This window comes from Nicotiana tabacum, chromosome 6 (assembly GCF_000715075.1).
Source record: "Nicotiana tabacum cultivar K326 chromosome 6, ASM71507v2, whole genome shotgun sequence".
NCBI classification, from domain to species: Eukaryota; Viridiplantae; Streptophyta; class Magnoliopsida; order Solanales; family Solanaceae; genus Nicotiana; species Nicotiana tabacum.
Genome location: NC_134085.1, coordinates 15,482,896 through 15,508,406, shown reverse-complemented (window position 1 = coordinate 15,508,406; position 25,511 = coordinate 15,482,896). Strand labels below are relative to the sequence as shown.

The 25,511-nt window shown below is 40.0% G+C and overlaps 1 non-coding gene across 1 annotated transcript; it reads right to left on the bottom strand.

Moving 5' to 3' along the window:
* Nucleotides 1-24,283: 24,283 nt before the first annotated feature.
* On the bottom strand, nucleotides 24,284-24,389 carry LOC142182407 (small nucleolar RNA R71). Its single transcript, XR_012711242.1, has one exon. It is a non-coding gene; the product is annotated as a small nucleolar RNA R71 (small nucleolar RNA).
* Nucleotides 24,390-25,511: the final 1,122 nt, after the last annotated feature.

Sequence of the window (25,511 nt, the reverse complement as noted above, 5' to 3'; positions counted from 1 at the left end):
CCTCTTTCTTCTTTAAAGAGAAAGGAAAAAAAAACCCTACCGGGACTCCCGATCGTCAAAAAAAACCAACAGACCCCCTCCTCAACCCAACACCACCCGTCCCCTCCAACTCCGTCGATTGCCCGACGACCAAACCGACCCGTCGTCACCCCGCCAAACACTCCATCGTCGACCCTCCGTCAAACCCAACCAGCCCGCCTCCATGAACGACCACCCAACTCCTCCATCGCCTACCACTGTCCAAACGCCATGACCCGCGTCGACCACCACCTCCTCACGTCGCCACCAACCTCCTCAGCGTCGTCACCCCCACCAAACACTCCGTCGTCGACCACTGCCCAAACTGCGTCGTCCAACCAACCCCCGTCGCCAACTGCCCAAACGACCTCTCCAACTGCTGCTTCACATACACAGAGGTCGCGCCGGAAAAATATAGCAACGACCAGCTCCTGGACACTGTCCAAACACCGCCATAACCATCTCCTTCCTCCTCCTTGAATCCGCCATTGTTGCCGTTGCGAGCTCCACAGTCGTCGACCAAACAAGCCGTCAGTGAGGTCGAGTTGAGGTCGAGTTCCAGTCCAAAGCCCAAAAAGCTGAGTCGAGTTCCAGTCCAAAGTCCAAAGTTGAGTCGAGGTCCGGTTCGTCGAGTTTGTTCCGGGGTTTTCGTTGTTGTTCCTTGTTCGGTGAAGTCCGGTTCGAGTTCCGTAGAAAGCACTGTTTGTCGTTCTAGGATTGTCGAGGTTCGAAGGTTGGTGTTCTTCGTCCTTTGTTTCATTTCATTCATTTTGCATATTATTGTTCAAGGCAATAAATGAAAATATTCTATATTTATAAATGTCAACGATGCAATTTTTGTTGTTGTGTTAAGAATGGTATTTTTATGTTTAGTTACTGCATGCTTAAAGTAAATATGAGCATATGAACGAGGTTATTCTATTTTTCATTTTTACCATGAATATTATTACCTGTTAGAATCGTTTTGTTCGTTTAATCTCGGATGGCTTCACTAGTAGGAAATCGTAGTTGTTTTAAGTTTGCCCTTAAATAGTAAAAATGAGACGAGCCTTGCAAAAAAATAAAAAAAAATAAAAAAAGAAAAAAAAAAAGAAAAAGAAAAAATGCACAAGCCGTGGGGCCCTCTAAATGCATATATCGAATACTTAGATTCCGGGACGGGCCGTTTAGCAAGTTTCACGGCCCTACCCAAAAATAATAATGCGCTAGTTGCTTTAGGCGCGCCTTTAATAATGTTATCTCCCTAAACTCGGGTGCACATTTATGTGACCCAAATCCAAATCTCAACGGAGTCGAAATATGTCTCTAGTCACGGGCGCATTGATTGTGGCGCGGCCCGAGATGCATTTCCATGACGTTGCAAATTCTTAAAAAAAATAAGAATGAGATGAGCCTCGCCGAATAAAAATACAGATTGCGGGGCCCTCAGTAAATACTTGTTTAAAATTACTTAGAATTCAGGAGGGTTGTTTAGCGAATTTCACGGCCTCCGCAAAATAATAACGCGATAGTCTCTTTAGGCGCACCTTTAATAATCTAATTTTCTTAAACTCGGGTGTGTATTTCATGCGACCCAAATCCAAATCCTAAAACATCAAATAAAATATGTTTCGGATTGTGGGTGCATTTCATGTGACACAGTCCAAAGATATATTTTAAGCGATGTTCACATTCTTGTAAAAACAATAATAATAAAGCGGTTAAAAGATAAATTTGCACATAAGTTCATAGTGCATTAAAAATCAGATAAATAAGCCAAATATAACAGTTGAGCGACCGTGCTAGAACCACGGAACTCGGGAATGCCTAACACCTTCTCCCGGGTTAACAGAATTCCTTATCTAGATTTCTGGTACGCAGACTGTAATATAGAGTCATTATTTTCCTCGATTCGGGATTAAAATTGGTGACTTGGGACACCCTAAATCTCCCAAGTGGCGACTCTGAAATAAACAAATAAATCCCGTTTCGATTGTCCTTTAATTGGAAAAAACTCCCCTGCGCCCCCGGGTGCGGAAAAAGGAGGTGTGACAGCTCTGGCGACTCTGCTGGGGATGATATAACCCAGAACCACTGGTTCAGGGTTAGAAATTCGAGCTTAGATAAATTGTTATATTTGGCTTTATCTGATTTTTTACATGTTTTAAGCCTAATGTGCTAAATGTTGCTTTTACCGCTTTGATATTATGTGAACTGTATATAAATTGTGCCGAAACCCATCTTCTCTCTGAGTCTTCTAAATCATGAAGAAGGGCGTACTTCGTATGAATTCTTTTCTGTATAATGTCAAATCCCAATTTAGAACGAGGTTCGGATAAGTTGCTAAGCCGGTGAAGCTTCTGTATTCCCGGTACGCTGCCCCCCTCGGCTCGAGCTGTCCGCTCGGGTAAGCCAGGTCTAGAACAAACACCCAGGTTCTGAACCTAGTATAACAAAGCCACATGCCGGATCCCTAGTAGGAACGTTTATTTGCATCATGTGCATTTGACTTAGGGGACTCAACACAGGGGTTGGGTCCGTCTAGGACAAGCAACCTGAAAATAATAGACCATCTTATGGCATCCTATGTGCTACATGTTGTATTCAGTCAAGGGCAAATGGGTCATTTGGTCATTTCCAGCATGATGTTATTTTAATCAAAGCATGGGGAACATTTGCGGAATCCAAGAAGCCTTGGAATTCCCTATGTCCCCCACGCTTGCTTTTTGGGAAAACACATGGGGAACATTTGTGGAATCCAAGAAGCCTTGGAATTCCCATATGTCCCCCACGCTTCATATGTTGGAAAAAGCACATGAGGAGCATTTGCAGAATCCAAGAAGTCTTGGAAATCGTTATGTCTCCCATGCCACATTTTTGAAAGAAATAATAAATAAAATAAAAAATTACAAATAAAACAAAGCATGAAAATTCAAAAAGATTTTGTATGTTTTCAATATTTTCCACAGATTAAAAATAAATCGTGAAAAAGAGGAGAAAATAACAGCATAGAAGTCCGAGTAGAGTCGAAACTCTGCCGAAATTTTAAAAATGAAAAAATGTCTTGTTAGTTTGTTATATTAAAAGCAAAGGAAAAATAAAAAAAATCACCATTGTTCTGTCTGTTTTTTAAAAAATATTAAAGAAAATAGTTTGTTTTGCCATTAAATGAAAATGAAAAAGAGTTTGTTTTTTTTTAAAAAAAATGTTTTATTTTATTTTATTTTGTTTGTCTATGAAAATGCCAGAAATAAAAATAAAAAGAGTTTTATTATTTGTCCCAAAAATAAGTATATATATAATCCAAAAAAAATTCAAAAGAAAGTTCAAAATTCAAAAAAAATAAAATAGATAAATAAAAATCCGAAAATATTTTGATTCTTCTTTAGAAAATTCAGAAAAAAAAAACATTTTAGAAGCATTTCTTTTATTAAAGGTAAAATTCCAAATGAAATTCAAAAATATATCTTAGAAGTGTTTCTTTTAAAAAGAAAATCAATCAAAAATAAAAAAATATACTTCCTTTCTTCTTTTAAAGTAGTTCTTTCAAATTCAAAAAAAGTTAGTTCATCTACTTATCCTTGATTGACCGAACTACGCGGGTTTGATTCTCACCGGATGTGAGATACGTAGGCAACCCTCATCGGGTCCAACCCCACCTTCTCAAAAAGAAGGAATGTTTTATGTTTTTCGTTAATTTGTTTGTTTGTTATGAATGAAAAATAATAGTCTATTTGATTGTTGTGAAAAAAGATAAAAAAAAAAAAATATATAGAAAATGGAAAAGGGTCCTCTCAAAAATAGTTTATTCGCCCGAACTACGCGGGTTTGATTCTCACCGGATGTGAGATACGTAGGCAACCCTCATCGGGTCCAACCCCACCGTTTTGCTAAAAAGCCAAAAACAAACAAATAATAATCATAAAAAAAATATATATGTCAAATTTTAATTTTTTGTCATAAAGAAGTCGGGTGACGCTGTTTTATCAAGACATAGCCGAATGTTCCCGAAAGGGACGCCGGAAGGCTGACTTTGCATAAAACAGCCACCTTTGGATCATTTTAAGATTTGGTCCAGTTGACCCACACAGCCTTAAAAATCCTCGTCCCCGAGACGTTGAAAGGTCGTGTTTGCAATATTGAGTTTTCTAATTTGAAAAACGAAAAAAGAGTCATAAATAAGTCAGGTGATGTTGTTTTATCATAAATAGCCGAATGTTCCCGAAAGGGACGCCGGAAGGCTAACTTTGCATAAACAGCCACCTTTGGGTCATTGTTTTGCAACACCAAGTTTTATTATAATTTGAAAAAAGAGTCGACGGTCAGGTGAATACCGTCTTTTGTCATAATAAGCCGAGCCAGCTTCGGCCGCGTCTTAAGCCGTTCTCGCCGAAATAGCCTTAGAGTATCTTCGGTTGTCGAAAGGTTATTTTCGTAAAAGAATGGACAAATTTATAAAGTGTCATAAAATAATCCTCCCCGGCCTCAAAATTTATATGAAATTTGGAAGGGGCCACATTTGCAAAAAATAACCGTCCGGTTGCATTTGGCAAACGGGGAAAGGAACTATCCGTTCGTTTTTGAGTTTGTAATTGTTGATTAGAGTATGCGAATTATTTTGATTTTCGGGTCCGTTTGTTGTCTCTTGTCAAAAGTCCGTTTTTGCAATCAAGTTTGTTTTAATTTGAAAATTGGAAATTCCAAAAAAAAAATGTGTGCGTTTATTATTGTTTATCTTTTATTGGTCCGAACTACGCAAGGTCTGATTCATGCGGGGTCATGATACGTAGGCAATCTCCATAAGATTCGACCACAACAAAAAGAAAAAAATAAAAAAAAAGGGAAAAATGAAAAAATCGAAAAAGAGAAAAGAAAAAAAAAAGATCGAAAGGAAAAGAAAATACAAAATAAATACAGGGGTTCCCAAAGTACTTCAAAGGGGCAAATAAACAAGTCGGGGTGACGCATGTTGTTTAAAGCAAAGCATGTTAGAAACGGTTAACTGCCTAGGGGCATTGCATCCTCAATGTGTTGTTGTCAAATCTGTTAAACTCTAAACGCTAACAAGTTTGTTGTTTTCCGAATCTCAAACAGTTAGTTGTTAAAGAATTCTGGCAACACACCCTTACCAAACTATATCCAAAGGACCGATAACAACAAGCATGGCTACTTCAGAGAATAGTACCGAGGAAGAAAGGCCGATGAGCCAGTTGTTAATGGAAGCGATGGGAAAGATAGAAAGGATGGGACTAGATATGAATGCAATGCAGGTAGCTCTAGCCAAAGCACAAAAGAGCCCTGAGCCATTGGGGCACATGCCGGAATACCCTCACTCCGGCCCTTCAACAAGCCTCCCAAATCCCCGTTACCATCAAGAAAGAAGCCCTCATGATTCCCAGGCTCCACCACCCCATCAACCTCTCCCAACACCCAATATTCCCATTTTTGTGGGACCTGCATCAGCCCCTTTGCAGCGAACGACCAGTGAGCCATTGTTTCAGGCTCACGATACACAACACTATCCCCCTGAGCCTACATTCCATGCACCCGAACCACAGGCTTACAATCCCCATTTGGAAGTACCGGCAGAGGTTGAGAAGCCGGATAAGGCCCCTGAACAGGATGAAGTGTTGAGAAAGTTCAAAAGCCTGGAGCAATCCTTCAGGAACTTACACGGGCTGGGCAATCAAGTCAGCGTGGCATACAAAGATCTGTGCCCTTTCCCAGATGTCCAACTCCCGGCTGGGTTCAAGATGCCCAAGTTTGATTTATATGAAGGGCACGGTGATCCCATGGCACATTTGCGGGGATTCTGTAGCAAAATGAGAGGGGCAGGAGGCAAGGATGAGCTTTTGATAGCTTATTTCGGCCAAAGTCTGAGCGGATCTGCACTGGAATGGTATACCAGGCAGGATTTCAGCAGGTGGTACACGTGGGATGACCTGGCACAGGCTTTCGCAGGTCATTTCCAGTACAATCTTGAGATAGTCCCTGACCGTCTCACATTGCTGAGGACTGAAAAGAAGCCCGGGGAAAGTTTTCGTGAGTTTGGTTTCCGCTGGAGAGAACAAGCGGCCAGAGTTGATCCTCCCATGAAAGAGGGAGAAATGGTGGACTACTTCTTGCAAACACTTGATCCAACTTACTTTGGTCACTTAGTGACAACGGTTGGGAAATCCTTCAATGAAGTGGTAAAGATAGGGGTCATGATAGAGGAGAGCCTAAGGTCTGACAAAATCCTAAATTACTCAGCGCTCAAGGCAACGACCCAAGCTATTCAGAGCGGCGCGGGAGGTGTGCTCGAGGTCGCATCAGTCGAAGCAGGTACTGGGTCCAAATTCAGAGGTCCTTCCCCTCACTACCATCCCAGGCCCCACACTCCATACAACCTTCCACAACCCTACTATCCACCATCAGAGCTACTCTTTTCAGACCATCATGCCCAAGCCTGCCCCCGAGCTCCATATAATCCGCCTCAATATTATCCTCCGAATAAAGTCCGGTCGCAGGGTCAACTATCAGGTCACCCCCGCTGGCGAGAGCCAGCACCACGTAATGCATTCTTGCCTTCACAACGTTTTCAAGCACCCAACGACCCTAGAAAACAGGGGCATGGGGGAAAACAAAGGCAAGGAAACAATTTCACGCCAATTGGGGAGTCCTACGCAAGTTTGTTTGAAAAGCTAAAGCTTTCAGGACTGATTGAGCCGCTCCTTGGCTATACTCCAGATCCATATGCAAAAGGGTTCAATCCTGCTGTACGATGCATGTACCACTCTAATGTCCAAGGACATAGCATTGAAGATTGTCGTTCTTTGAAAAAGGAAATCGAAAGAATGATTCAGGAAGGGGCAATTGTGATCAACGACAGTGACAGGGAGCAGGCGAATCATCTTGAGAACTTGTTGATTGATGTTGATAATACTGAAGTTGGGGATGGTCTTGGCAATGTTGATATAGAGCTCAATGGCTAAAATGTCATGCTTTGCAGTTGGAAGATTCTCCATTTTGGGTCAGCCGGAGATGCCGTGCTTGGATGGTTGGAAAAACACTCCATTTTGGGTCAACCGGAGAGGATCTTTGATGGTTTATTTTGTTGTCATTTCCGTTGTTCGGATTATTAGGATTGTAATTCCGATTTGTTTTGTGTCAATATCTTTCCGCTTATCTTTCCGTTTTGTCATAGCGGTTTGTTTAAGTTTTGTCCAAGTTGTTTAGGATTTTATTCCGGTTTTCTTTGTTTTTAAAACCATTTGTTCAGTCCAATGCAAAAAATTCAGTCTTTGATTATTCCCAGTCACCTTTCTGTTTAGTCATTATGTCATTTTTATTCAGCACTGATTCTAGTGACATGACATGCGCACACAGTTTGGGCCTAGTCTTTAAAGTTAATCATAAAACCCCAGAAAGGCGATCAAACCATTTAAAGAAAATAAGGACGGTTTGAGATTATTTGGAGCCCGAGTCATGTGGAACTGGGGTAAGTTCAGCACAAAGAAAACCATTAAAAGCAAGATTCGCCAAATTGGCATAAGGGGCGTTCATGATAATGAGAGTATCGCCCAGTGGTGTTTAGAAGTGACAAATGAACAAACAGATGTCGAATATAATTGTCAAATCTAGCACCATCGGAAGAGACTATAAATCTATTGATTAATGGTGTTGTTTGCACTTGGCATGTCTTGAAGACTGGAATGACGAAGGCATTTTGTTCTGCTACCTAAACACTTTATCCTTCGTTACCCCTTTTAGCCTTATTTATTTTTCTTTCATACCCCTCGTTCGGAATCAGTAACAACGAAAAAAAAGAGAAAGAAAGAAAACAGCAACGAAAAAAAAGAGGAAAAAAAAATGAAAAGAGACAAGAAAAGAAAATTGATAAAAAGAAAAAAAGAAAGTCAAATGAAACAGAGGAATTGGGAACTACGTTTGACCTGATTCCTCAAAGAGGATACGTAGGCGCTTCACGGCTCGGTCATAGTTTTGAAAATGAAAAAAAAACAATTAAAATATCCCCAAGCAAGAAACTGGGGCAGATGTTGCGTTTGATGTAAATAAATCTAATTTCGAAGGTTGTAATTAATAACCCAAAATGAATGCATTTTTGAGCCTTTAATACCCTTTCTTTCTAGCCCAATCCAAAAACCCACATTGCGCTCCAAAGAAAGACCTTCCGATCAGTCTTCAAAAGATGCCAAGTCAGACAAATGAAGAATCTTACCGGCGAACATAACATTCTGTTCCACAGCAGAAAGGACTCTAATCTCCAGCAGAAAGAGTCGTACCGACGACACTCCGAATCCCCAGCTGGAAAGTGATACAAATGAGAGAGTCTTATCGGTGAAAACCTTCACAGGCACCATAAGGCGATGAAAGCTGAGAGAAAACCAAAATGAGAGAGACTTGATAGTGAAAACCCTTCGGGCACTACAAGTCGAATAAGATTGAGAATCAGAGGGGGAATCGCCAATGGAAGATCTTGAAAGATGATTGACGGTAGAGGATAGGCCACATACGCATGTCATGGCCATTAGAGTCGGTATCTGCGTTTGATAGGTTTTTATTTATAGTTTCTTTTATAAAAGAGTCATCGTGTCCTTTGTCTTTTATTTTGTTTCTGTTGTTTTTCTCCTTTCACAAAAAAATTTCCCCAATAGAGTCTGTCCGGTCAGAACAAGTATGAAATGACTTCAAAAATATGCCATCAGCTTTCCAAGATGAGATCTGACTACTATATCCAAATGGTATAGTCAGCAAGGAACAAGCGCGAGGCCAGTGTCAAAAAAGATATCCCCAGCAAAGGGAATTGACAAAAGGATTGACGAGCGTCAATAGAGATATCCTTGCCAAAACCAAGGTTATAAACCTCAAAGGCCAAGGCCCATGAACAGAGCAAGGAGAGCGGCGAGCATGATTTGGCGAAATCCATACTAGACTAAAAGGTCGGAAAAATGCCAGTTTCCGAGCTATGCCACAAAAGAAGAGGGATATCTCCAGCAGGAAGGGATTACCCCCAACACATAATATCATCCCCAACAAGTTGTGCAACACAGAGCAAGGAGGGAGAAAGGGAACACCATCCCAGTAGGAGTATCACAACCAACCACCATGTTTTAAACTAACAATTTTGTTTGATTTGAAACAGGTAAAGGAAGGGCATTGATGCCAGAGCTGCGTGCCACAAGGGATATTATCAAACTGGGGCAGAAAATTTTCCTTCCATTTAGAAAATTTTCTGGAAGTCAGGTACCCCCAGCTGATAACATTTTACCCCCCAACAGGTAAGTAAATCAAGGGAGGTAGTCTTTGAAGGAAGAAGCTATGCAAAAACAAAACAAAAAAGGAATAAAAAAAAAGAATAATAATAAAAATTTGGGGAAGGTAGAAAAGGAAAATTCATCCCAATCCCCAGCAAGTATTCGAGGTAAGACATTTTCAAGTCTTAAAGATATGTTGGGTTCATCCGCCCTCAAATAGGATATGTTGGGTTCATCCGCCCTCAAATAGGATATGTCGGGTTAATCCGCCCTCAAATAGGATCTGTTGGGTTCATCCGCCCTCAAATAGGATATGTTGGGTTCATCCGCCCTCAAATAGGATATGTTGGGTTCATCCGCCCTCAAATAGGATATGTTGGGTTCATCCGCCCTCAAATAGGATATGTTGGGTTCATCCGCCCTCAAATAGGATATGTTGGGTTCATCCGCCCTCAAATAGGATATGTCGGGTTCATCCGCCCTCAAATAGGATATTTCGGGTTCATCCGCCCTCAAATAGGATATGTCGGGTTCATCCGCCCTCAAATAGGATATTTTGGGTTCATCCGCCCTCGAATAGGATATGCTGGGTTCATCCGCCCTCAAACAGGATATGTCGGGTTCATCCGCCCTCAAATAGGATATGTTGGGTTCGTCCGCCCTCAAATAGGACATGTCGGGTTCATCCGCCCTCAAATAGGATCTTATTTTCAAAGTTATTGTTCGACAGGCGCCCACCTGAATAACGAGAGGAATACATTTTGTCTTTTCATTTCTGTTCTAGGTCACCCACCAGTATAATGCGGGAATACATTTCTGTCTTTTCATTTCTGTTCTAGGTCACCCACCAGTATAATGCGGGAATGCATTTCTGTCTTTTCATTTCTGTTCTAGGTCACCCACCAGTATAATGCGGGCATATCATTTTTCATATCTTTGAAGCCAGGCGCCCACCTGTATAATGAGAGGAATACATTCAGTCTTTACTTTTAAGTGTTGAAGCCAGGCGCCCACCTGTATAATGAGAGGAATACATTCAGTCTTTACTTTTAAGTGTTGAAGCCAGGCGCCCACCTGTATAATGAGAGGAATACATTCAGTCTTTACTTTTAAGTGTTGAAGCTAGGCGCCCACCTGTATAATGAGAGGCATAAATTCAGTCTTTACTTTTCAAGTGTTGAAATTGGGAGCCCGCCCAGATAATAGAGGCATACATTCAGTCTTTACTTTCAAGTGTTGAAATTGGGAGCCCGCCCAGATAACAGAGGCATACATTCAGTTTTTTTACTTTTAAGTGTTGAAGTTGGGAGCCCGCCCATAATAACAGAGGAATACATTCAGTCTTTACTTTTAAGTATTGAAATTGGGAGCCCGCCCAGATAACAGAGGCATACATTCCACGTCTTTACCCATAGGAGATGCATTTCCTCCTAAGTTTTAGTTTTACCCATAGGAGATGCATTTCCTCCTAAGTTCAGTTTTACCATAGGAGACGCACTTCCTAAATTCAGTTCTACCAATAGGAGACGCACTTCCTAAATCCATTCACCAGTAGGAGACGCACTTCCTAAGTTCAGTTTTACCAATAGGAGACGCACTTCCTAAGTCCATTGTACCAATAGGAGACGCACTTCCTAAAAAGTTTCACAAGTAGGAGACGCACTTCCTAAAAAGTTTCACAAGTAGGAGACGCACTTCCTAAAATGTTTCACAAGTAGGAGACGCACTTCCTAAGCAAGTTTTATCAGTAGGAGACGCACTTCCTAAGATAAGTTTCACCAGTAGGAGACGCACTTCCTAAGCAAGTTTCACCAGTAGGAGACGCACTTCCTAAGCAAGTTTTATCAGTAGGAGACGCACTTCCTAAGATAAGTTTCACCAGTAGGAGACGCACTTCCTAAGTCAGTTTCACCATAGGAGACGCACTTCCTAAAGTTCAGTTTCACCATAGGAGACGCACTTCCTAAAGTTCAGTTTCACCATAGGAGACGCACTTCCTAAGTTCATTTCACCCATAGGAGACGCACTTCCTAAGTCAGTTTCACCATAGGAGACGCACTTCCTAAAGTTCAGTTTCACCATAGGAGACGCACTTCCTAAAGTTCAGTTTCACCATAGGAGACGCACTTCCTAAAGTTCAGTTTCACCATAGGAGACGCACTTCCTAAAGTTCAGTTTCACCATAGGAGACGCACTTCCTAAAGCAAGTTCACCAGTAGGAGACGCACTTCCTAAGACAAGTTTCACCAGTAGGAGACGCACTTCCTAAGTTCAGTTTCACCAATAGGAGACGCACTTCCTAAAAATATTTCACCAGTAGGAGACGCACTTCCTAAGCAAGTTTTACCAGTAGGAGACGCACTTCCTAAAGTAAGTTTCACCAGTAGGAGACGCACTTCCTAAGTTCAGTTTCACCAACAGGAGACGCACTTCCTAAAAAGATTTCACCCCTAGGAGATGCACTTCCTAGTTTGATTCATTTTTAAGTTCGACCATAGGGGACACAATTCCTAGTCCAGTTTTTGAAGTTTACCCGTAGGAGACACACTTCCTAATCGAGATTTTATTCATAGGAGACGCACTTCCTAGTTCTAATCACTGAAGTTTTCACCCTTAGGAGACGCACTTCCTAGTTTAGCTCAGTCCAATTCAACCATAGAAGACACACTTTCTAGTTTGAGTCATTGAGGTTTTTATTTTAGCAGACACATTTGCTAGCAAGAGTTTTGGTTTTACTCCTAGGAGATGCACATCCTAGCCTAGTCTTTAGTTTACTCTCATCATTGCATCAGTAGTGTAAGTGAGTTACAATTTTGCTAACGACTCACAAACCTTCCCAGTACAAACTGGGTTAGGAAATTTTGTTTGTTTTGTTTGTTTTGATTGTCAGGGACCCGCCTGTAGAACGGAGAAAACATTTTTCAAAATCAAGCAGTGACCCACTGGAGAACAGAAGGATTACAACAAAAATCCCCAGCCCTCAATCCATGATAGAAGCAACAAGAATCTCGCCCCAAGAATGCGAGTCAACAGTCTGAGAGGGTCAACAAAAGCTAGTCAAAAAAAAAAAGAAAAAAAAGAGAAGAAAAAGAAAAAAAAGAGAAAAATGAATGAATCCGAAGCACGGATGTGGATAACAGATGTGATCTGCTCAAGAACTAGCGCCTACAACTAGCAAGTATCAAGGTTCGAGTCCAAAAGTCTGTATGAAGCACCATTCAAGACTCAAGACCAAGTTTCAGAAGACTTAAGAGATAGGAATCCTTGTAACTAGTAGCTGATAGGCTTAGTTAGTCTTTTTTCAGTTTTCATTTTTGTTGGACCGCGGACCGGAACCTCAACGGAACAGAACCTCGATCGGCTCTTCACCTCGGTACACTTCACTATCCCTCCCATTCCCGAACTACACGTGGCCTGATTCCTGTATAACCAAGGATATGTAGGCAGCTCAGATACCAGGGCTCGGTCACATTCCCTCCCTTTCCTTAAGTGTAGTCCGTCCAAGTAATGGTCGGGTCAAAAACACGTTTAGTCGTTCTTTGTCGGAAAACTCTTCGTGTTTCCAGTCAAAGAGGGGCAGCTGTAAGCACGTGATTTTTGACCCTCCCCGAGAATTTTCACATTTTTTGCGTGAATATGTGAAATTGGGTCCAATATAGTCATTTTAACTATTTTACTTTATTTCGTTGCTCAAAAGAAAAATCACAAAAAATATTACTTCATATTTTTGTCTTTATTAAAGGACGAAAATTACAAAAAATATAAGTTTTATTAATATTCTATAGTCATTTTAACTTTGAAAAATACAAAAAAATTACTTCATATTTTATCTTAAAAACGAAAATTACAAATAGTTTTATTAATATTTTGTAGCTATTTTAAACCTTGAAAAATATTTAAAAAGATATAGTTTTGTTTAAATACTAGTCTTATTTTTGGTAGTTATTTTGCTTACATAGGACTAGTTAAGCAACGTGTTCCTATTTCTCGGGTCCTGGCAAAAGAATAATATTCGGGTTTAAACTACCCGGTTTTAGGCCTAATTTTCGGACCTAGCCCATAATAAACCGTGTCCAGGACACGTGGGGAACCCCACCACGCGTGGGGGACATATGCCTCGAACCCCACCACGCGTGGGGCTCATTTTTCTGGGCAGAGACTATACAAATACACGGACAAAACTTTGAAAGAGAGGGCTTTTGGGGGAAAAGTTAAAAAAAACGGGATTTTAGAATTTTTGAGGAACAGCTACTACTGTTCCTCTTTCTTCTTTAAAGAGAAAGGAAAAAAAAACCCTACCGGGACTCCCGATCGTCAAAAAAAACCAACAGACCCCCTCCTCAACCCAACACCACCCGTCCCCTCCAACTCCGTCGATTGCCCGACGACCAAACCGACCCGTCGTCACCCCGCCAAACACTCCATCGTCGACCCTCCGTCAAACCCAACCAGCCCGCCTCCATGAACGACCACCCAACTCCTCCATCGCCTACCACTGTCCAAACGCCATGACCCGCGTCGACCACCACCTCCTCACGTCGCCACCAACCTCCTCAGCGTCGTCACCCCCACCAAACACTCCGTCGTCGACCACTGCCCAAACTGCGTCGTCCAACCAACCCCCGTCGCCAACTGCCCAAACGACCTCTCCAACTGCTGCTTCACATACACAGAGGTCGCGCCGGAAAAATATAGCAACGACCAGCTCCTGGACACTGTCCAAACACCGCCATAACCATCTCCTTCCTCCTCCTTGAATCCGCCATTGTTGCCGTTGCGAGCTCCACAGTCGTCGACCAAACAAGCCGTCAGTGAGGTCGAGTTGAGGTCGAGTTCCAGTCCAAAGCCCAAAAAGCTGAGTCGAGTTCCAGTCCAAAGTCCAAAGTTGAGTCGAGGTCCGGTTCGTCGAGTTTGTTCCGGGGTTTTCGTTGTTGTTCCTTGTTCGGTGAAGTCCGGTTCGAGTTCCGTAGAAAGCACTGTTTGTCGTTCTAGGATTGTCGAGGTTCGAAGGTTGGTGTTCTTCGTCCTTTGTTTCATTTCATTCATTTTGCATATTATTGTTCAAGGCAATAAATGAAAATATTCTATATTTATAAATGTCAACGATGCAATTTTTGTTGTTGTGTTAAGAATGGTATTTTTATGTTTAGTTACTGCATGCTTAAAGTAAATATGAGCATATGAACGAGGTTATTCTATTTTTCATTTTTACCATGAATATTATTACCTGTTAGAATCGTTTTGTTCGTTTAATCTCGGATGGCTTCACTAGTAGGAAATCGTAGTTGTTTTAAGTTTGCCCTTAAATAGTAAAAATGAGACGAGCCTTGCAAAAAAATAAAAAAAAATAAAAAAAGAAAAAAAAAAAGAAAAAGAAAAAATGCACAAGCCGTGGGGCCCTCTAAATGCATATATCGAATACTTAGATTCCGGGACGGGCCGTTTAGCAAGTTTCACGGCCCTACCCAAAAATAATAATGCGCTAGTTGCTTTAGGCGCGCCTTTAATAATGTTATCTCCCTAAACTCGGGTGCACATTTATGTGACCCAAATCCAAATCTCAACGGAGTCGAAATATGTCTCTAGTCACGGGCGCATTGATTGTGGCGCGGCCCGAGATGCATTTCCATGACGTTGCAAATTCTTAAAAAAAAATAAGAATGAGATGAGCCTCGCCGAATAAAAATACAGATTGCGGGGCCCTCAGTAAATACTTGTTTAAAATTACTTAGAATTCAGGAGGGTTGTTTAGCGAATTTCACGGCCTCCGCAAAATAATAACGCGATAGTCTCTTTAGGCGCACCTTTAATAATCTAATTTTCTTAAACTCGGGTGTGTATTTCATGCGACCCAAATCCAAATCCTAAAACATCAAATAAAATATGTTTCGGATTGTGGGTGCATTTCATGTGACACAGTCCAAAGATATATTTTAAGCGATGTTCACATTCTTGTAAAAACAATAATAATAAAGCGGTTAAAAGATAAATTTGCACATAAGTTCATAGTGCATTAAAAATCAGATAAATAAGCCAAATATAACAGTTGAGCGACCGTGCTAGAACCACGGAACTCGGGAATGCCTAACACCTTCTCCCGGGTTAACAGAATTCCTTATCTAGATTTCTGGTACGCAGACTGTAATATAGAGTCATTATTTTCCTCGATTCGGGATTAAAATTGGTGACTTGGGACACCCTAAATCTCCCAAGTGGCAACTCTGAAATAAACAAATAAATCCCGTTTCGATTGTCCTTTAATTGGAAAAAACTCCCCTGCGCCCCCCGGGTGCGGAAAAAGGAGGTGTGACAATAATTAGGAATATTTTAGTACTTACAAACAACATCAAATCACTACCAATAATCTTATATATACTTATAGCGCTTTTAACTATAAAATAAATAATTAAAGGATTAATCTTTGTGTTTCGATCCAAAATCCACTATAGGTCGTGACGGCACCCAACATCGCCGGTAGGCAAGCCAACGGTGAACTATCAACTTAATTGTTTATTTTATTACTTTTAACATCATAAGCCTTATTAAGTGAAGGATTCGATGCATTTCAAAAATCATGAATACTTAAAATATTAGTAAGATATAAAATAGAAGATGACAATAACAAGCCGAACCATAACAATCACTAGAGTATCCCCAAAACCCGCTGTCACAAGTGCATGAGCATTTACTAATGAGTACAATAAAAATACAACATCTGTCTAGAATGTAAATGAGACATGATAAAATGAATAGTACGATGGAGACTCTGTGGACTGCGATGCGTAGCCTGGAATACAACTCACATAAAAGTTTCCTTAACAGCTGCGCCTATGCGCCAAGATGATCACCAGATGAACCTGTCAGATCCTACACATTTAGTGCAGAAGTGCAGCATGAGTACATAAATCAACGCGTACCCAATAAGTATCTAGCCTAACTCCGGAGATGTAGTGACGAGAGGTCGACATCGATACATACTAGCGGTCCAATAAATCAATATGAGAAATCATAAATAGATAAAAAGCACAACAGTAGTAGTGAGGTAAACACAATCTCCAAAATTTCTTTAACCGATATCAATTTCTCAACTCGTATTCTATCTCAACAACTCAGAAAATATCTGGTTCCAATATCAAATAAATAAGAATACCATATAAAATGCAAGGCATTAGTGGAAGGAAAAATCTCGTGAATATTCGTACTGCTAGCGATATAACGCACGATTATGCCGAGGTCGTATGACCAGATCTCAAAAAGAATATGATACTACTGAGAAGATCGGCCCAATCCCATCATAACGTGTACACTGACGAGGGTCGAGCGGCACGAACCATAGATGAATCTATTATACTGTCGAGGCAAATAGTCCGCTCCCATGAGAGTGTGGTGCATAATCTTTCCGAGGCGTTTGGCCCGCTTCATAAGAAAGGAAATGAATTAATGAATTACGAGACACGAGCTTACAATACAGTATATGAAATTAAGGTGAGTATAATCTTTACCGTTTCTCAAATAACTTGCCAACAACTCAAGGTAATAAGGCTCGGCCTAATATATATGTATATATTCCTACTCAAGTTCAATTATAATTTCAAGTAATTAAGTGGCTGGAATGAGTTCATATTTCAGATATTACATGGTAAAATCCTAAGTCTAACCGGACATAAACATACTTTAGCTACGTACGGACTCTCGTCACCTCGTGCGTACGTAGCACCCACAACGAATAACACATAATAATTACATTACCTAGGGGCTAGTTTTTCCCTCACAAAGTTAGACATGAGACTTACTTCGCTCTGAAGCTCCATAACCGGCTCCCACGCCACTCTAACACCTCAAACCGATGCTCGTCGCTCCAAAACTAGTCAAACAATATGCATACCAATAAAAATATACTCTAATAATCATAATAAATCAATTCATAACAATTCCCAACTCCACTCGAAAAGTCAATAAAGTCAACCCTCAGGCTCACGTGCTCGGATTCCGAACATTCTTGAAAATAATCATTATCCATAACACCACGAACTCAAATATACAATTTATTCCTAATTCCATATCCAATTTCGTGGTAAAAGTCAAAAAATACCAATTTCTAGGTTTCGTTCAAAATCTCACAATTTCTACTAGTTTCCATGTTTAAATCCTTGTATAATCTATGTATTTAACTTGTAATAGGAGGAAATCACTTACCTCTAGTTTCTCGGTGAAAACCCCCTCAAAATAGCTCCCCAAATTCGGCAATCCAAATGGAAAATAAGAGAAATGAGAGCTAAGTCTCGATTTAAAGAACCCTTCTGCCTAGCTATAATCTCGCACCTGGGCCAAAATGTTGCACCTGCGGCATCGCTTTTGCGACCACGCCTCCGGTTCTATGGAAAATCACCCGAACATGATGCCTCGCACCTGTAGAAACATTCCCCATTTCTGCGACATCGCAGGTGAGAGCCTCTTCTGCTCCTATGCCTTCTCCTGCTTCCGTGCCCAATGTTTCGCTTCTATGCTTGCGCAAATGCGACCAAAGCTCCGCACCTGCAGCCCTTCCCCTGGATGGACTTCTCCGCTTCTGCGACGACTTCCCTCGCACCTGCGTGTCCGCACCTGCGACCAAACCACCGTAAATGCGACAACACCAGACTTCAGCAGTCTTCAGCATTTCCTCCAATCCAATATCAATCTGATTTCAATTTGTTTCAAACCCGAGGCCCCCGGGACCCCATCCAAACATATCAATACATCCCAAACACGATACGGACCTAGTCAAAGCCTCAAATCATGCCAAACAATATCAAAACTACGAATCGACTATCGAAACCCTTCTTTAAATTTTCAAACATTCAAACTTCGACGAACTCGCCGGAATGACGCTATTCACGCAAAAGTCACAAATTACGATACGAACCTATTCCAAGGCTCGGAACCCCAAACAGACATCGATAACATAAAAATTCACTTCAAGCCAAACTTAGAAAATTCTAAAACCTTCAAAATGCCAACTTTCCACAATAAGCGCCAAAATGCTCCCGGGCGATCCGATACTCAACCCGAACATACACCCAAGTCCGAAATAATCATACGAACCTATTGGAACCTTCAAATCCCGATTTCGAGCTCATTTATTCAAAAGTCAAACCTTAGTCAATTCTTCCAACTTAAAGCTTCCAAAATTAGAATTTTCCATCCGAATCAACTCTAAACTTCCTGAAATTCGATTTCGACTATGCATACAAGTAATAAAACATGAAGTGAAGCTACACAAGACCTCAAACTGTTGAACGACGCGCTAGAACTCAAAACGACCGATCGGGTCGTTACACTTCGTGTCATAATTGAATCGTAGCTCAAAATCATAAGTTAGGGTCTTAGACCGAAATATAAGTACATAATGGGATTTTTCCGTTCCTATATAATATTTGAAACTTATTTACCAAAATTGCCCTAAATTTGCATCTTACTCGACCTAACTGTGGTTTTCTTACAATTTATATACAATCCATTATTAGTGTCTTAAATTAAGGGATTCAATTACACTATTTTTCTTTTTTCTCTCCTCTACTCTTTCTCAATTCTCTATTGCCTCTCTCCATATATAATCCATTATTAGTGCCTTAAATTAGGGGATTTAGTTATACCCTTTTACTTTTTTTTATCTCCTCTCCTTTTTTTTCTATTCTCTGCCACGTACAAATTAAAATAAAATTTCGTACAAATTTGATTCATCTACAATAACATACAAACTAAAAATAAATTTTATACAATTAATTATGTAATATACAACTTATTTATAACTTATCTACAACTTTTATATATCACCTTTACCCAGTTAAATACAACTGCAATATCATTTAAATACAATTTTCTTACAAATATATCTTCTGTATGTATTTTGTATAAGATTTGTATATATTTTGTATGTAGTGTGTTCTTCTGAAATTCCAATCAAAACTTCCTCTTAATGCAATTTTAATATACATATTGTCACAACCCCAATTTTCCATGCATAGGATATTCTGAGAGCACCTAGTCTCTACGACTAGGTAAGTCAAACTTTAACAATAATTTGACAAAATAATTGACAAAATACTAAAACAAGTCTGATAAACTGATATTATCTACTGAAATAGAATCCCAACACACACTTCCCAAAATCGGTAGTACAAGTCATAAGCTCTACTAAGTTCACTAGGAATTTTTCAGGTATAATTATTATGGAATAGAAATAAATAGTACAAGTACAATATTAGAAGGTGACTCTAAGGCTTGCAAACGTGACGACAGGTATACCTTGAGTCTCCACAGCAATGCCCGATCAGCTAGCTAATGATCAACAAATTCCAAAGTACCTTGATCTATACAAAAATGTACAGAAGAGTAGCATGAGTACACCACAACGGTACCCAGTAAGTATCAAGACTAACCTCAGTGGAGTAGTGATGAGAGACAGTCAAGACACCTACTAGAAATAATAACCTGTGCACTTATGAATATGAAACTAACAGAGAACAATACAAAGCTAAACATGGAAAGAATAATGTTATGATACTCGCGTTAAGAACTGGAGCAACAGTTAACAACAAGGAACAACAAATAATAATGCTATAGAGTAAGCTGAGTACAGTCAAACATCCGGTGAAACCAAGTAAGGAGAAACAAGTAACAACCCAATAACAGCCATTTCCACACACGATTTATACAAGAATTTTCCCAAGGTGCTACACCTCATAACCACAATTCGTGGATCCCAATTCACGAACCCTAATCACTTTGCATCTTGTGCCCGCATTACAACTTACAACCGCACAAACGACTCATGTACCAATACCATTGATACTTCAAAACTGCACGGACAACTCACGTGCTAAGGGAGTGGCAATATCTCATAACCGCACGGACAACTCACGCGCTAGCAGTAATAATAACTCATAACCATACAGACAACTCATGTGCCAACAATAACTCATAACCGCATGGACAACTCATGTGCCAACAATAACAATAACTCATAACCGTACGGACAACTCATGTGCCAATAGTATAACTTACGTGTATGCTTGTGCAAGTGTTCTATTAAAACTCAAATCAAAAAGTAAGAGCAGAGAAAACGATTGACACATAGGAAACAACACAACAAAACGTTAAAATGCATAACTCACACAAGGTAGGCACATATCATCAATAACAATGCCCCCAGACCATCACAAGTCATCACAAATCATCCCTGACATATCCCCCCCTTTTTTCACCACATACGTAAAAATAAAGTAAATGCCCTCGTTGTCTCACCATACATGCACAATAATATTCCCGCATTGTCTCGCCACATGCGCAAAACCTCATATATATATATAGCAGGCCTTGTCATTCCGCATGTGCATATCAATGAAAACAATAGCAAGGACAACTCATGTGCGGGCACCCCAACAATTCTTTCAACAATATCACGTGTGCCAAAAATATAACAATACAATATAACAACTCGCACCACATGTGCCCATATGCCATAACATTTCCTCAAAACAATTCAAATACCACAATCACATATAGCCCTCGGCTCAACAACATTGAGTACATCAATAACAACAATAATAACACGAGAGTACGAAGTAAATCAACACAAGAATTTCGAAACACAAGGAAGCGGAAGGACGAGCTCACAATGAAGAAAATAATAAGTAATAATGGTTTCAAACAAGAATAACTCAATGATGGGAGAGATAATGTGTAACAATGATATCCAATAAGAGTAACTCAACAATTAAAGGGTTACCATGTAACAATAATTCCAAATAAGTATAACTCGACGATAAGAGAGATAGCATGTACAATGATTTCAAGTAGGTACAACTCAATGATAAGGAAAATAACATGTAACAATGATTCCAAATAAGGATAAGTCAATATTGGAAGGGATAACAATAATTTTAATTAAGGTTAAAAAATTACGGAAGAGATAACAATAACTTCAATTAAGGTTAAGTAATTACGGAAGAGATAACAATAACTTTAATTAAGGTTAAGCAAATTACGGCAGAAATAGCATGGCAATCAAAGAAGCAACAAATTTAATTAAGGCACATAAGAGTTTAACAACGGTAGAACATGAATCAATCAACTTCAAATAAGACACGTAAGGGTGAATTTAGCAAATGTAGGATTTAACATGATAAGACAACTTCATTTTTAAAGAACATAAGAACCTAAGAGTCTAAGCCGGCCAAAGTCCCACATATAAGCCGTATATGCACCCATCACCTCGTGTACACGTCTTTCATGTAGTTCAAATAGTATAAACCAACAAATCCGTAAGAGTTAGTTCCCCCACACAACGTTAGTCAAGATACTTACCTTAAAAGCCCTTAATCAATTCTCAAAAATAGCTTTTTCTTTACAATTCACCTCCACTCGGCATATATCTAACCAAAATTGACTTAATAACATCAAATAATGCAAGAGAAATCAATTCCAATAATTAAAGCTATGATCTTAACAAAATTGCTCAAAATTAAGCCCCGGGCTCGCCCGGTCAAAGCCTGGGTCCAATGGTAGATTTTGACAACCCATGACCCCACGCATTCATATATGTGATTAGTCTCAAAATCCGAGTCCAAATCGACTCTCAAAACTCAAATTCTTACTTTTCAAAAACTTGACAAAGTTTCATAAATTTTCACTTTGATTCACATGATTTTGATATTAAAATCCAAGATATAATGATGGAATATGATTAGAATCACTTACCCAAAGTTTGTAGATGAAAATCCATCTTCCAAGTCGCTTCCTACCAAGTTTAGGGTTCCAAAATATGAAAATGAGACCAAAATCCCGTCCCTTAGCTCTTATGTACGGTCACATATAGGTGTCGCAATTGCGACCTGGGGTTCGCAAATACAAAGAAAACATCGCAAATGCAAAGCTCTCCACACCCTTGCTAATGTTGCAAATGCGACATCTTGTTTGCGATTGCGAACATGGACACTGATAGTAGGCTATAACTATGTATTTTGGCCACAATTTGCACTCTAAATTGGCTGCACTTTACTGATTATTGAGTGTTAAATGATAGTAAATTGGTCTGATTGAGCGTTTTATGCTTTGCAGGAGCAATTCCGGGCTACAATGAGGTTACAGAGCGTTTTGAGCTAATATGGAGCGTTGAAGGCCAAGTAAAAGCTTATAGAGTAAATTGAGAATTTGTTAGAGGATCGAAGGAGGTTAGTGCACTTAAAAAGAAGAGTGCAGAAAATGGCCCAGGTGTGCGGCCGTGCACTGACTGCGCAAGTCAGGCAGAAATTGGACAAAGTGCGCGGCCAGATGCGCGGTCACCTGCCCAAGTGCTCGGCCGCAAACGTCCCTCCGAGAAAAAATTATTTCAGGGCTAAAATTGTAATTCTAGAGGCAACTTTCCTTGACCTATATGAAGCCTATTTTGCCTAAAAAGAGGGTATCTTGGTTTTTAGAAGAAGTTTTGAAGGCAATAACAGGCAAGGAGCAAGACGGAAGATTCGGAAACGAGTTTTTATCTTTCTTCTTCCCTTTATTTTCATTGATGATGAATTCTTGTGTTGTGATTGTGAAAACAATTATGCATAGCTAAACTCCTAATCTAGGGTTTTGATGGAACCTATTGGAAGATGATTTTCCTGTTACGTTAATATAGATTTGCCGTAGTATTCTCTCTATTTGTTCAACTATATTATTATTGTTGTTGATTGAAGGGCCCTCAATTAACTGTGCCTATTTAGTATGTATTACTCGGGAAAGAGTGCATATTTAAGTAGTTATTGAATAACATCACTCCTAATGTATATGAGGGATTAATACGAATGGTTTAAAGGTGGGATTAGGGATAACAAAACCTTGGTGCAATCTGAGTGAGCTATACTTAAGACCAGATAGCGTAATTCGGGAGAATATATCTAGTGTATTGTGGTAATTACTCGGAAGAGAGTTACGACAGTCAGAGCGCTCATGACTGGTAGAGAAGACTTAGGCAAATTTGTAGAAGACGTAGCGGAAAATATTCCGACAATAGGGGAAATCATAACCTTAGATGATTCTAACTCTTGTCTGCAACCCGTTCGTAGTTAGTTATTATTTCTTGCATTTTCATTACGTAATACTTAGTTAGTAAACATCAAATTTGTTACTTGAATTTTTCTAAAGATTGATTACGTAAATTTGTGTTAGTCTAGTAGCTGTGTTTAATAGGTTAATTCCCGATGGGATTCGACTTTGGACTTACTAACCGAAATATATTTGCAACGACCGCTTAGTCCTTTTTATAAGACATAGTTAGGCGTGATAAAATTTTGGCGCCGTTTCCGGGGAGTTAACGGTGTTATTAGTTGCAGCTAAAAGAGGTGCTAGAATTCTTAGTGTAGTCAATTTTCTTCAATTTAAATTAAATACATAAAAATTCTAACGTTTGTAGTCTTCGGTGTTACATGAGCATGCATAGAAACTCCTCAAGAACTAGTGAATTGTTCGAAGCATTACCATATCTTGAGAAAGTTTTCAAGGCACTGAATCGTGCAAACAAGAAGGGCAAATAGCAACAGAACTCAACAGAACAAATCAAACAAGACATGGAAGACGAAGTAAATAACAAAAACAATGTGAATGACTCGAACAATCAGGGTGTGGTGCCTCTTATGCCAAAAGAAACATTGTATGATTGGACACAACCCACTGCCGACAACCTGGCAACTGCAATTACCGTCCCTTATATACAAGCAGAATCATTTCAAATCACAAACAAGATGCTACATTTGTTGCAGAACAAGGGACTGTTCTCAGGGTCATACATTGAAGATCCTCATCAGCATCTGAAAAATTTCCTTTCGATATGTGTCATGCAAAGGAAACCTAATGTGACACTGGAAGCAATAAAGCTGCTGTTGTTTCCATTCTCAGTGATGGGAGAGGCTCAGACTTGGCTTAATTCACTCCCTATGAACTCCATCACTACTTGGGAGGAATTAGTTAAGAAATTTGTGAACGAGTTCTACCCACCCAATAAGACTGCTAAATAAATTGATGAGATATTGAGCTTCAGGCAGAAACCAACAGAAACATTACAAGAAACGTGGGAGAGGCTCAAGGTATGCTGGTTAAGTGTCCACATCATGGCATTCTAGAGTAGATGCTGGGCCAGCGGTTTTACATGGGATTGGTAGATAGCTTAAAGGCCAATGTTGATGCTTCAGCAGGTAGATCATTTTTGAGCAAAATATTCAGAGAAAGCAAAATCCTACTTGATAAGATGGCCCAAAACTCAGGATGGATGACAAGAGACTCTACAATCACTCCTATAGTTCATTCAGTGGCTTTGGACCTAAACAACTCCATAGCTGAAAATATGGCCACTCTAATGACGCAAATGAGTATCCTCACCAAAAAGATAGATGAATCATGTCAGAAGCAGCAGGTACACATAGTTGACGCAACTAATGGGGGCTTATCTACACCATGCATTAACCAGCCATATGTTTGCTCGTGGAGTGTGAAAGGTGACAACCAACAATATCAGGAAAATATGAACTATGTGGCCAACTTTGGGGGATAGAGGCAAGGTGATCAGAATTGGGGTCAGAAGAATCAACAATACAGACCAACATAGCAACAGTACAATAACAACAACAATACTGGAGCTATGCGACCACAGTGTCAAGTGGTGCCCTACCAAAGGCAACAGGGTTACAACCAGCAAAATCAGTAGCAGGCTTATTAGTAACCTCAACAACAATAGGTTATGAGACAAGATGATGGGTTTGCTGAACTTAAGGGAATGCTGCAACAACTGATTGGGTCCACTAGAAAAATAACTGAGAGAGTAGACTTACATGAATCAGCGATAAAGGGTATTGAGATTTAATTAGGACAGATTTCGATGGCTCTAAATAATTGTCCATAAGGGACGTTACCTGCAGACACACAAATCAATCTAAAAAAGTAGGGCCTGAAATAGCTTATGGCAGTAAGCCTACGAAATGGTAGAGACCTAGATCTGGAGCAAGAAATTGCTCGTGAAAGATGACTTACTGAAACACTGGTGCTAGTACCCATTGAGATAGATGATTCAACAGGGTTAACTGAGGTGACGGTACAACAGGCACAAGAGAACACCAGCAAAGAAAAAGAGGTTGCGAAAGAGACTGAGGTAGAACAAGAAACGACAGTAGAAGCAGTGCCTGAGAAAGATAAAACTCAAATCATAGGGAAGAAGCGACCTCCAGCACCATTCCCATAGAAATT